Here is a 14,908-nt window from a genome sequence, read left to right as displayed (position 1 = left end):
TTTTCTTATAACTCCCTACTCTGCTCCTTCCTGTCCGCTGGTATGGAAGTTTTGATTTGAACTGGCTTGTGGGTTCAGGACCAGCAGCAGCTCAGAGACACAAGATGACCCTAGCAAGGAGCCTAGGGCAGGGCTGAATTTAGGGGCAAGTGACCCAGGCAACCCCCTGGAGTGCCAGGCTTTAGGGGCAATGGGCTTGGAGTGCTCGTTTTGTTAGCGACAAAAGGGAAAATAGAATTTTTGAAGTAACATGTTTCAGGTATTCCATGGGTGGATTAATTTTTCACTAGCCTCCTAAAATATGCTGGACCTTTGTAGAATCTCATGGAACCTTCCAGACTTTCTGAGAACTACATTTTCCTGGAACTTCCTAGAATGTTGTCAGCCATGTCTTCCTGGGTATATAAGGGACATGGGGTTGCCAGTCAGTCAGTGAGATATAAGAATGAACTGAAGTGGAGTGAGAGCCCACCTGCGATATTGTGAACCTTGTTTTATTGTGTAATTGTGAAAATGTACTTGTGTTTTAAGACTTGAAGAGTCATAAGTAGCAAGTAATAAATGGCATCTCATTAAATATGTCCGAGATATCTATCAAACCTCTGTCTATGCAAGAATATAACAGAAATACTGTTCCTTCTTTTGCCATGCTTAACATGTAAGGTTTGTTGACATATTGATGTGGCTCGGCAAAGCGACGTACTAAGCCCTAATAATGGACTGCACTCCCACCATTAGTCACAGTGAAAAGATGTCATTTACAGTAAGATTTGTTGACTATGAGCATGGCTATATCCAAGTAAAGGAACACTTTATCTGTTTCCAGTCTGTGGACAACTCTACTGGAAAAGGCCTAAACAGAACTATTTATGAACATTCTGAATGAGAATAAAATAAAGTGTTAGGACTGCTGCGGCCAAGGCTATGACAACCGTGTGAACATGAAGGGAAGAAACAGTGGTGTTCAGGTAAGGACCCTTGCACTGAATTCGAGGGCTTTCTTTGTGCCTTGTGGCTGCCATTCCCTCAACATGGTTGTGTCAAATGCAGCAGCAGCATCTTTAGATTCAGTCTCTCTCTTTAGAGTATTGCAAAGGATATACGTCCTTTTTCAGCATCAACTATCAGGCAGCAGACCCTTACGAACAATGTTATAAATCTGACTGTGAAGCTGCTAAGTGTCACTCACTGGAGAGCTGTATTGATAGGATAAGGCCAGTGAGGTACCAAGTGACTGAAGTTTACGATGCCCTGATGGAACTGGCACAACCAAGTAAAGTTGAGGCCAGAATCTGACACCAGGCTCAATGCCTGGCAAACTAGATCCCTGACTTCAAATTTCTCGTCTCAGTTGTGGTTTGGCATGATATCCTGTTCTAAGTAAATGTGGTAAGCAAGGCAATACAAACTCATTTGATGGACATCACGACTGCTACTAATTTGATGAGAAGCTGCCTTGATTTCATTGTGGCTTACAGAGACAATGGATTTGAAGATGCCATCACTGCTGCCAAAGAAATGGCAGATAACTTAGGAGTTGAGCCTATCTCCAAGGAAACTCATATTCAAGGAAAACAAGACAGTTTGGTTATGAGGGCAGAGATGAGGTGATGGAAAGCTCAGAAGAGAAATTCAAGAGGGAGGTTTTTTGCTCATTCGTTGACACTGTTCCATTGTCCAGTGAAGAAAGATTTGGACAAATGAAGCATCATGACAAGTTTTTTGGGAGTTTTTGCATGACCTTAGTAAGTTGCCAGTGGACAGGAAAATACTCTTGAACAATTATACAGACCTTCACTGGACATGACACATGGGGAATGTTTGAACATCAATGATAATGACCTTTATGTCAAATTGGACAACATTCATTACATTTTGCTACATGGGAAGCACTCTCCACTCCAAGTTCTCCAATTCATTTATGATGAAGATCTGAAGGCCACTTTTCCTACCTGTGGATAGCTGTGAGGAGTCTGCTCATGGGGCTGGTCAGTCACAAGTGGTGAGTGCTGCTTTTCATTTCAAAGCTCAGGCTCATTAGAACATATCTTCAGTTGACAATGGTGGACAAGAGACCAACATCGCTTGCTATTTTATTGCTTGAAAATGCCATTGGCCAGTCTTTGGATCACTCCGATGCTGTGCTTCAGTTCACGAGGGCAAAGGCAAGAAAAGTGACCTTTTGAACTACAGGCCTAGGGTTAACATTCTAAGGCTGTCACCTACCATAACACTATTTAATACTGGTCTGCCCAATGTTGGTGCACAGTTCAATTTCTTGATGTTAGCACATTTCAGTTAGTCTTAAAATTAAAAAATTTCTATAAGCTTAGAGGAAACTATTTTTTTATTTGCTTATATATGGCATGAATAAATACAGATTTACAGATTCTAGCGTGCAAATTTATCATCTTGTCTGAGAGGGATAAATCATGCATGCAAATCATGCCAAAAAAAAGTTGTGAAATGGGCTACACATGCAATAAAAAAAAAAGGTGTGGCGTTACAGACAATCTGTAATGTATAGATCATTGTTGCAACCACCGCTATATATTTGCAACAAATATTGTATGAAGGTTGTCGAGTAAGGTGTCTATGGAAAGGTTATGACTTGCTGGTTATGATGATGCTACCTGTATGCATCCAACGAAGTGGGTATTCACCCACAAAAGCTCATGCTCCAATACATCAGTTAGTCTACAAGATGCCACAGGACTCTTTGCTGCTTCTACCTGTATGTGTGTACCATTTTTATAGTTAAAGTTATGAATATTGGCTATGTACTTGTATCTCATTGTGTTTTGATTCCAAGAAGCCTTAGTAAGCATTTGGTCAGCTTCTTGAGAAAGGAATTCGCAAGTTAAGTGTTTCTTGATTGGGCACTTAAGTGACAATGGATTTTGGAAGATGCCAATCCACAATGGCATCGACCTGTAAATGGAGTCATGCCTGGATATGTAACTTGACCACATGACTCCAGACAGTAAGAACAAAGATGTCCTCCCATGGGCAAGACTATAAAAGGCTGATGTCTCATTTCCATCGTCTTCAATCCTGCTTCTTGCCTCTGGAGGGACTTTGCTACAACTGGAAGCTCTAAACAAAAGGACTGAATGATCTATCCCAGCTGTGGATATACTCCAGAGACTTGATTTGAGCCTGCAGTTTATTCCATCACCGCTACAAACCTGAACCAAGAACTTTGCCATTACTGTATGTAATTGATTCCATTTAAACAATTCTAGCTCTCATCTATATCTTTTTCCTTTTATGAATAAACCTTTAGATTTTAGATTCTAAAGGATTGGCAACAACGTGATTTGTGGGTAAGATCTGATTTGTATATTGACCTGGGTCTGGAGCTTGGTCCTTTGGGATTAAGAGAACACTACTTCTTTTACTGGGGTATTGGTTTTCATAACCATTTGTCCCCATAACGAGTGGCACTGGTGGTGATACTGGGAAATTGGAGTGTCTAAGGAAATTGCTTGTGTGACTTGTGGTTAGCCAGTGGGGTAAAACCAAACTCGTCTCTGGCTGGCTGGTTTGGTTTGCCTTAGAGGTGGAAAAACCCCAGCCTTGGGTTGTAACTGCCCTGCTTTAAGTGATTTGTCCTGAATTGGCACTCTCAGGTGAGTCCCTCCAGAACCTGCATTGTTACATAAGGTATTCAAAAGTCTTAAAATGGGGGAGGTGGGATGCCAAAGCCACTCCTTGCCTGGGGCACCATTTGGCCTAGGGAGCGGCCTTGGCCTAGAGTTCCCTCAACCAACTACATCAAGGTGAATATTCAGATTGCCCTAACTACATTAGGATTTTATAACATGATAACTATTTCATTGCGAAAACACACCTGATTTTCCTAGTGTAACCATGGCCTTGGTGTAGCTTTTCTCTCCATCACATGTTCCGACCTTTGAACTGCTGGGAGCCATTTGGGCACAGGGTCACAGAGTTTAAGGTCAGAAGGGACCAACAAATCATCTAGTTTGACCTCCTGTATATCACAGACTGCCAAACACCAGCCAGTCCTTTCCATACCAAGCTCAAACCACCAAAATTAGACCAAAGTACTATAGCCCTCAAGAGATGAAGCTATTGTGTGCCACAGGCAGAGAACAGGAGGTTCAAGGTGCACCCGTGCTGTCCACTGCCACCAACTCACTGCTGCTCTTTGTGTCTCAGCTGATGGGATCGAGGTAGCTTGTCACCACATGCATTCAGCTGGCAGGTGGCAGCAGATTCAAAGGTGGCTCAGAGCTGCTTTCCCCCCATACACACCTGCCTCTCAGCCTCAGGGAGTGAGTCCAACAGCTTTTTTTAAATACACCTCTACCCCGATATAACACAACCCGACAGAACACAACACAACCCAAGAGAACACAAATTCTGATATAACGCAGTGAAGCAGCACTCCAGGGGATGGGGCTGCTCAGTAAGTTCAGTATAATGCGGTTTCAGCTATAATGTGGTAAGATTTTTTGGCTCCCGAGGACAGCGTTATATCGGGGTAGAAGTGTGATACATCTTTCCATCTCAGGAGTTGGGGCATGAACTCTTCTCCACCCCACTTCCAGTACGAGCTGGATGTGAGAATGAGACTCTTAAAGTACAAAATCTGAGTATTATGTTGCCAGGAAGATTGTATTCCTGTTCAGACAGAATTTAATTGAAATTGGAGAGGATTCATGGCGCAACATTTTCCTGATCTAATTTCGGGGGGGGGGGGGCAGGGATTATCGACAGAATGGTTTTGCTGGCAGCCAGAAAAGAGGATGATCAGCCGCTATCCAGACAGGGGTGTGGGGGAGGGAGGGTTAATGAAGAAGTTGGCAGCTATGAATAAAACCTTTTAAAAACATTAACCCAACGTTCTGGGTATTGATTAATATTCAGCACATAGGGGAGTGCTGTGATAGATTTTGCCCGTCAGTGGCAACAAGGAGTAAAAATAATTTGTTTACCAAGTAGAGGCTCTTTAATCAAAAATGAAATGAGATAGAGGGGGAATCACACAAGGTGACAACCTGGCTATCTGCCCAGAATGCTAGAAAATTATGAACCCCAAAAGGAGAAATATTATTGCACAGAAAGTGCTTTCATGTGGTCAGAACAAAGTCTCCAGTTCATCTATTCAGTGCAGAAATGTGGTATAGGGATGGTCAAAGGTGGCTTTACTCCGACTTTACATCTCCCTTATGATATTGGCAGAGGACAGGAGCAATCCCCAGTGTAAATTAGAGCAGCCCCAAAGGCTACTTAAATTTATATCCTGATGCAAAGTACATTGCACTGGATTGGAGGTTGCTATTTTGATATTAGGAAGTCTCATAGCATGCAATGTTGACTAGGCCTCAGCAGCAAACAGTTTTCCTGTTGCATAAAAGTTTTTGAGATTTCAATATTTTCATCCCATTTCGGGATGGTGGCAAAAGTCAACATCTTGAAAACTTCTGTGACTTGATAATCCAGAAAAAAAATCAGAGTAGATCAATCACAATGTTTAGTTTTGATCATTTCAAAATGTTTCATTTTGATTTTGAATTTTAAAAACCATTTACAGTATAAATTAAGTAAAAATTTCAAAGCCAAGTCATTTTGAATAAAAAAATGAAACTTTTCATTTTGAAAGTGTCAAAATGGGACATTTCAATAAACCTGAAACATCTTTTTTCCAAAATTTTCTTTTCAGTTAAGAGACTCATCAAAATCAACCTTCCTAGAGGGTTTCAGTTTCAACAAATGGATATTTGCTCATGAAAAAAGTCTTTTATAACAAAGTTCCTGACCAGTTTTAAAAATGATCCTGGCAATCACTGTGAGGAAGGACAAATTTTGTACCCAATAGTCAGGCCCCAAGCCAGGAATTGCTGACTAAAGTTTATAGTGCAAATAGAAGTTGTAAATACCTGAAAAATCAGATACCTAAATATGGTTTTAGGAGCCTAACTTTAGGCACCCAGGTTCAAAAATTTTGGCTCCAGCTTTTACCAACGGGTTACCACACTGTGGTATATTGCAATGATCTCTACCTCAGACCTGACAATGCCAAATGAAGACAAATGTGATTAAAAACCATGTATTTTGCTCATGACACACCACACTTATCTGAGGAATAAACTTCCTTAAGTGTCCATGACAAGCCCAAACAATACCTTGCTCTTATATAGAGCTTTGATTAGTAGATCCCAAAGCACTTCTCAAGTTTTAATGTATTTCTCCTCACAACAGCCCCGCGAGGTAAAAAAGTGCTATTATTCCCATTGTAAGGATGGGGAATTGAAGCACAGATCTGCCCTCGATCAGACAGGAAGTCTGTGGTGGAGGTGGGAATTGAAGCCAAGTTGCCTAAGTCCCTCGGCTAATGACCTAAAGACTGGCCCATCCATCCTCTCAGGTTTGAGCTCTACTTCAATGACAGGTTGTCCACTGGTTCCAATACCCCCTGGCCCCTTAAATCTGACCAGGTTTTAAGGTGCTCCCAGTGACTGTGATTTTCATCGTTTGGCTTCATTGCTACCATTGCTTCGTTCAGTCCTTTCTTCATAAACATATGTTGAGTTAATAATATACTTGAACAATGTAACCCGCCAGCTACCAGAGGAAAATAATCTGTCCCACACACAGTCTTTGGAAAGCAAATATCATTAAACTGGAAAGACATTTTTGAGACTACTGTGAAACAAAGGCAACTTAGGGTTTTTTGTTATGTTACACATAACAAATCAAGAAAATCCATTTTCAAAAACTGTTTGGATCTTTATTGATTTCCTGCCATCATTTCAAGGTGCACTGCCAATGTACCTTCCAGAGAGCATCCAATGGTTTATTCTTAGCCCCAGAGTTTTAGGGAGCTCAGAGATTTTTCATTAAAATATTTCTTGTTTATTTGAACTATCTATGAATGCAAAGTGAAAATAATTTGTACCCTGTTGAAAATATTATTTGACTAGTTGGATAAACTACAGAATTGTACAAGATAATTTAGTTGCCAAGATTAATTCGAGAAGCATACAGCCATGGAACAGATACTACACAGATATACCCTGTGTCAGATAGCTCACAAACATCCTGAATCACACATCACAAAAATATTTCACATCTTTATGTATTCCAGAGAGCTTGAGAGTTGTATAGAGTAACTATGGACATAAGTTCAAGAGCTGTTCAACTCTTTAATATAGTTTTGTTTAGCACAATGATCCAGACCCAGCATAGCACCTAAGTACGTACTTAATTTTGAGCATGTGGTTAGTTCAGTTGACCTCTGTGGAGCTATTCACATTCTTAAAATTAAGTATGTGCTTACATGCTTTGCTGGATAGATGTCAAAGTGCTTTATAACAATATAGGAATCTCCATTGAAATGCATGCACCTCTTGAATGGAGCACAACAGCTCTTTAAAAGTAAACAGCAACTCTATACAAAGAAAGAAGGGAAAGAAGAATGTGGTATTGTGTTGAAATGGCAGAGGGAATGTAATTACACTGGGCCCCTCCCCTTCAACAGTTTATACAGGACCTCATTAGGGAGAGGTGAGTTAAGACAGAAACAGGAGCTGCAGCCTACCAAGAATCAAATGTAGGAAAAGAACTGTTAGGCAGAAGAAAGACTTTCCTGGGGGCCTTGAATTCTAAGGCTGGGTGGCGGGAAATTATAAGACTTTTGAGACTCTGATGCAAAGTGAAAGCATTCTGCCATCCCAAAATGTGTCCTCTTTGGCTCTCTCCCTCTCCAGAGCCTTTCAACCACTTTGCTTCCCTGTTGCACCTTTACTTCCCAGTGCCTGAAGTGGCTCTCCTGACAAAAGTGCTCTTCCAAGCAAGATGGATTTTCTCCAGCTTTCTTCTATTTTCTTTTTGTACTGTCACCCCTGCACCCCTTTCTACGATCTCCCTGTCTTGTCATCACATTTCTCTAATCACCCATCTTCTCCTCTTGTTGTGTCTCAGTCTTTTCTTCCCTCTCCAATTTCTCAAACAGTAGTTCCTCAGTCAGAGGAGGAGGAGCTGGCCAGGCAGAGTTGGAGCAGCAGCTGGAAGGGCACTCCAAACCTTTCAAATAAGACTCATGGCAGATCTGTGTTCCAGCTACAATACACTGAGAGAGAGAGAGAGAGATCGCGCGAGCGAGTTGTTCCTTTGTGCATTTCCAGCAATGTCCTTACTGTGGAGCTTTTCTTGCCTTCAGCACTGTATGGATATTCTGGTTCTTCATTTACCCCAACTCTTCTGCAGCTGGTTCACCGTTCCCCTGCTAAGTCTTAAGGGTCTTCCATTTATCCTGTGTGCCTTGTGCTGGATGTGTCTTTTTACCCCAACAAATAGAATGGATAATATTGTTACAGTTCAAAGCAACTGCACATATTTTCCCTCCGTAGGCCCTTGAGAGCTCCTATTCTTTGCTCCCAGCACCTGAACCTTCACCGTTGTTGGGTGGCGAGCTGTCTCTCCGTTCCGCTTGACCACTTGGGGGTGATTGTTTTTCAGGCTGCACAGTTCCCTGGCTCTGCTGTGACAGAGGCTGGAGGACCCATGAAAAAAAAATAGTGGGCGCTCAGCACTGGCCGGCAGTCTCACAGATCAACTCCTCCCCCACCCCCCAACCCTCCCGCCTGCCACTGGGCCCTGCCAATCAGCTCCTGCCCTTCCCTCCCAGTGCCTCCAGCCCAGCACAATCTGCTTTTCACTAGTGTGCAGGAGGCACTGGTGGGTATAGGGGGCAAGAAGAGGCAGGGGGAGGGCTGGAACAGGGCAGGAAGGGGCAGGGTGGGTGGGGCTTAGGCCCAGGGGTGGAGCGGGGGCCGAGCACCCCCGGGAGAACTGGAGAAGTTGGCACCTTTGTGCTGTGACATCCCCAACAAGCCTGACTGCCTCAACAGAGCAGCATCTGCTCTTTGCTTTCTCTCCAAAGGATATGATCAGTATAATTGCCCACAATTATAAGTTACCACACAGCCCTTAGTAGGCAAGCACATTTATTCTTAAGGTGAAAACATTAAAAGAACCTACACATATGCTAATAAGCTTACCAGAGATCACCCCTCAACGCCAACAAGGGCTCTGAGCAGTCCTTCAAACCCCCACATGGAGTTTTTCTGTGGTTATAAGTTCACAACAGCCTTAGCTCAGAATTAGCACCCCCATGACTAGGTCAGTCTTTCATTATAAAGCCTGGGCCTTTGATCTGGAAACAGGTAATGAGCAGACAATGCCCCCCACCCCACCAAGGATAGGTTTTTGCATAACCAGAGATGGAGCATTTGTATTCATTTCCCCCTAGAGGTTCCCCAGGGAAACCACTGGACACCATTTGTCTTGAAAGTCAACGCTTCTCTGGCACATTGTTCACCGGTAGTCCTTGGAAGTTTATAGCACTTTCTAGGATTGCATCCCATCTCCCCCCAAGAGAGATTGCATACAATCCTGACCCACAATAATACATAACCTGTGCATTTAATACAATGGAAACTGCAGAAAATTGCCATATCTGTCACAAATATACCCTTAAAATTTTCCCCATCGGTGGTTTCAGCAGCCTCTGAGTTGATAAGGAACAAATGGCAGGTATGCACAGCAGATCAACCTGTTTCTCTGAAATCGTACATTCAGCAAAAAGATTGTATCACAATCCACAATTCATTAGTGATAGAATGAAGAGCTGGCTTGGATGCTTGGTACAACACATGAGAGAGATTGAGAAATCCCATCCTGACCTCTAGCAACAGACCTTTACTCCTCAGCACTACATTAATATTACATTACAACAGTGCCTAGATGCCCCAAATTATGATTGTGCAGCTCCCAGCACAATGAGGGCTCTAAACATGTAGGAAGAGGAAGTTCCTGCCCTGAGGAGTTTACAGTCTGAACAGACAAAAGAGTCGGAAAAAGGAAATATTGTTACCCCTTTCGACCTGAGTGGTATGCCAAAAAGTTGAGGGGCCTAGAGTTGCTCCAGTTTGGAGGAGGTATTTCTTTGATGCAATCCTGTTTATTTACAAAGAATGTCTAAAGCTTTATTTCCCTAACTACTGAAGGAATCAAACAACAAGAAACAATCTCCTCACTCACAGTTCTAAGCCCCTTTTCCAATCAACACTTGGCCCTGAGGAAAGCTAAGAAGGAGAGCGCGCTTTTGGGCTATGTTCCCACTGCTTATTTGGACTTTGTCTAGTACTTCTCTGCTGCGCACACACTCTGTCTCTGTCTCTGTCTCTCTCTCTCTCTGGCATTTTCCCCTGCTTCTCTCGTAAGCACCCAGACCTTCGCAAAACAACAGCCAGTGAAACCTCTCTACCTACATTTGCCTCATTTTTCGGTGATAATGTGCCTGTGTTTGTGTTTGTGTAGTACTCCTGTTGTTATAGTGACCTGGTTACAAAAGGAGCTTAATGCCTTCTTTACATTTATGTTCAATGATAGACACATGCTAGTTTCAGAGAGGTTTCCCATCTGACATATGGGGAACCCAGGCACAGCTATTAAGTGACGGGCTGAAGATCACACAGGAAATGTGTAGCAAAACCAGGATTTGAATCCAGAGCTGCTAAGTCTCAGTCCAGTGGCGAAATTGCAAGACCACCCATTTTGTTCTCAGTACAATTTGTGGAAGCACACACAAAATCAATTTCATTGCAGCCAGCTCACCTGACCTTTTCAAAGTATGAACTTTTTTCCACATTAGTGCAAAAATTTCCCAATAATTAGGAAATAATGATCTGTGCCATAAAGGGAATGGAGGTGGGAAGAATTGTAGCCTACATAGTATAAAAACCTGAGTAGATTAGAATGGGGATTGCAATTTTACAGGCACAGGAGGTGCCCAGAACTGATTGTAGAAGTCATAGAAATTAGAAAAGGAAAGACCTATTGTCATAAACAAATAGTTAAGGGTTAATGTCTCTTTTACCTGTAAAGGGTTAACAAGCTCAGCGAACCTGGCTGACACCTGACCAAAGGACCAATCGGGGGACAAGATACTTTCAAATCTTGGTGGAGGGAAGTCTTTGTTTGTGCTGTTTCTTTTGTTCTTTGTTCTCTCTTGGAGCTAAGAGAGGCCAGACGTGCAACCAGATCTTTCTCCAGTCTTTCTGAAACAGTCTCTCATGTTCAAAATAGTAAGTACTAGATAGAAGGCGGATTAGTCTTTATGGTTGTTTTCTTTATTTGCAAATGTGTATTTTGCTAGAAGGATATTTTACCTCTGTTTGCTGTACCTTGTATCTTAGGCTAGGGGGGAGGGAATCCCTCTCGTCTATATAAGCTGAAGACCCTGTAAACATTTTCCATCTTGGTTTTACAGAGATAATTTTTACTTTTTTCTTTCTTTAGTTAAAAGCTTTCTTTTTTAAGAATCTGATTGATTTTTTTCCTTGTGTAAGACCCAAGGGAGTTGGGTCTGAACTCACCAGGGATTGGTGGGGGAAAAGGATGGGGGGGAAGGTTAATTCCTCTCTGTTTTAGGATACAAGGAATTTGGATCAGTGTATCTCTCAGGGAAAGTCTGGGAGGGGGAAAGGAGGGGGAATGGTTTATTTCTCTTTGTTTTAAGACCTAAAGGGTTTGGGTCTTGGGTCCCCCAGGGAAGGTTTTGGGGGACAGGAAGCATACCAAAGCACTATATTTTTGGTTGGTGGCAGCGCTATCAGATCTAAGCTAGGAATTAAGGTTAGAAGTGTACATGTAGGTCCCCACTTTCTGAACACTAAAGTTCAAAGTGGGAATAATACCTTGACACCTATGAAATTAGATTAGTTCATCCCAATACAGGACTATTCAGAAGGACTAAATCTAAGTATTATTATGATTATTATGATTATTATTATTATTGTTATTGTTTTAAACTGAGCATTTATTTAATGCTTTACATATTCACAACTTTGTTAACTAAGCTAATTAATCCTCATAACAACCCTGAGATGTAGGCAGATAAAATGTTGGCAGTACTTTCAGTGGGGAAATTGAAGTAGCCAGTTGAAGTTATTTTCCCAAGCCCACACAGCAACTGTGATAGACCTGGAAAAAGAATTCAAGACTTTTTGACTCCCAACCCTTTGTGCCTTCTTCTAACCACACTGCCACCAAATATCTTTTCCCTCCTAATTTTCAAGCACTGAAATGATTGAGTTGTACATTATTTCAAGTGGAGATGGACCCAAATCTAAATCCTGGATCCAAACTCCAGATCTGGGAACTGATCCAATCTCAATGCAAACACAAAATCTGATCATCTTCAAGATGGTTCCAAAGATCATGGATCTGAACACCAGATATGGCACTGTACTTCTTATCTCCAGTAGGAACCAAAAATCCTGAATACAGTCACAGTTCAGCTCTAGAGCTGCATTTCAGATTTTGATCACTCTCTAACTGCAAGTGACATACAAGAGCAACACAGTGTGAAAGGAATAGCTGATATGAGCATAAAGATCCACTATAAAATGTAATGTTTCCAGAGGATTTCATATTGAAAGTAACTTCTCTATCACAGCGAAGATCCCAAAAGATAAGATAGTTGATTTATAGCCCAGTTCCAAAATAGATTACTGTAAAATCCCTGTTTATAAGAAAGAATTGATAGTGATGAAGCTGAAAAGATCTGACCTGATTTATTCGTTTTGCTATTAGGGGGTTTTGCACTAGTTATTTTTTATATTGAACATTCCATAAATTGAAGACACATTGTTATCACAAAATCTTTTAACTAGATAAGACCATGCCAGCTTCCCCAAATGTGGTCTCATATTTTACAGGGGGCATAGGAATGCCGTCTTTGGAGTCTGTAGAACACTGAATATTTTTTAAATTGCTGGACTTTCCCCCCAAAAATGATGCTAGCTAAGAATGACATAATTCTAACCTAATTGGACCAAGTTGCGTGGCTCCATGCTAGGCGTCACACTTGATTTGTCCAAAGGCATAGTGGAATTAGTGTAGTCCGCAGGCCATAAGAATCAAGGGTAAAGCCAAGAAACCTTATCTTTTGGATCAACAAACCCACTAAGGGGAGACTGATATGCCATAACTCTTCAAGATGAGCCATCTTGGAGGGAGGAAGTCAAGACATCAACAAATTGGCTATGCCAGCCTTTACCCAGACTCACTGCATGCATAGATGATCTGCTACCATAGGCGCTGAGTCCATGGGTGCTCCGGGGCCAGAGCACTCACAGGGAAAAATTAGTGGGTGCTCTGCACCCACTGGCAGCCAAGCTTCTCCTCCCCCCTGAGCATGCCGCATCCCTGCTCCTGCGCCTACCTCTCAGCATTTCCTACCCGGCCACCACCTAAACAGCTGTTGGTGGCGTTAGCACACTCCGGTAGGGAGTGGGAATGTGGCATGCTCAGGGGAGGAGATGAGGAAGAGGCAGGGCAGGGGCAGGGATTTGGGAAAGGAGTTAGAATAGGGGCAGGCAAGGGGTGGAGTTGGGGCATGGACTTGGGGGAAGGGGTGGAATGGGGCGGGGCAGAGGTGGGAGGAGGTGGGGCAGGGGCAGGGCCTCATGGAAGACGTGAGTGGGGGCAGGGCCAGGGGAGGGGTTGAGCACCCAGGGGAAAGTAGGGAAGTCAGCGCTTATGTCTGCTACCACAAAATGTTGTGCCAGCAGAGCATCCTCAGCTGGTTCCTTGACTGTTGTTCCTGTTTCTGCTGCAGTAAAGCCCAGAAGACAGTGAGAATTGAACAATTTGCTAACCCCCTGGCACCTTAAGTAACTTCTTTTTTCTATTTGTCTCTCTTGTTGGAGATGTCCCTGCCTTTATAGAGTTTTTATTTTTAGGTGGTAGAAGTGTGGCTGTGTGAATGAGCTCCCATAAAGTCCATACAGGGAAGGTATCAGAAAGAGAGCTCCTCAGATTTAAACAGCTTTAAGAATTGTTTCATAAAATTATTCATTCAATTATGTTCTGTGCTCATGTTTAAAAGTCCTCAGAAGAGGACAAGAGTTATCAAACTTCTGCTTATCGTGAGTGTTCTCCTACAGTCTGTATACTATATCTCTGTTAGAAGTGAAAGAAAAGGATTAGCGACCACCCAAGAATTCTAAGAAGGAAGTGTTATCTTTAGGCTTTGCAGAATTCAATTTTTAAAAAATAATTTTGATGGCTAATATCAATATTGGGAGAGGGTTAGATGATTATGACACTAGCTGTTGGGATTCTAAAAGTTAAAGCTTTATAATCATTAAAAACACCAATTGTCAACATCACTGTTAAAATATACAAAGCAAGTCTTCTTACATCAAACTTTCATAAGTTCTTAAACAGCATTTTTTAATTTGCTTTTAAAAAAATTCTATTAACATTGATGGAAATATTTCTTGCCAGTCTGTATGTGTACAATGAAACAGACATTTACTGCATTTTCCACTGCTAAAGAGGAATTAAAGAGACACTCTCCTATTCCCGAAGCAGCACATGTGACTTCAGCCTCCCCTCTGGGGCTTTTAGCACAAGATTCCTTCTTGCTGCTAACAAACCCTAGGACAGAGTCTGTCACATCGAAGAAAACATTCCACAGTAGAAAAGATGCAAAATTGTGTGCCACTGGTGCAACAGTTACTTCAGCCTGCAAATCACCAGTTGCCATGTGCACCTTCGCTAAAGGTACAAAGACTTTGTAATATCCCACGAACTCTAATTGTGTCATTTTTCCTGGTAATAAATCCTTCTTCTGGATCAGGTCTCTCCTTACCTCAGAATTTTCTGCAGCTGTGTCCCTTAAACCTTGGAGCACTTTGTCATTAAGTTTAACAGCATGCATGTGCTCACTGCTTGGTTATGTAGAAACAACCTTTACAAATCCTGTGTGGTAAGAGGCAGTAGCCTGAGATACCCCTGTGCTCTGAGAAACAGCAGCTTCATGTATTATTTGCTGCCTGTTCCCACTCAGCCAAGTACATTTATT

This window comes from Gopherus evgoodei, chromosome 1 (genome assembly GCF_007399415.2).
Source record: "Gopherus evgoodei ecotype Sinaloan lineage chromosome 1, rGopEvg1_v1.p, whole genome shotgun sequence".
NCBI classification, from domain to species: Eukaryota; Metazoa; Chordata; order Testudines; family Testudinidae; genus Gopherus; species Gopherus evgoodei.
The sequence above is the reverse complement of the archived record's forward strand: the minus strand, read 5'-3'. Positions refer to the sequence as shown.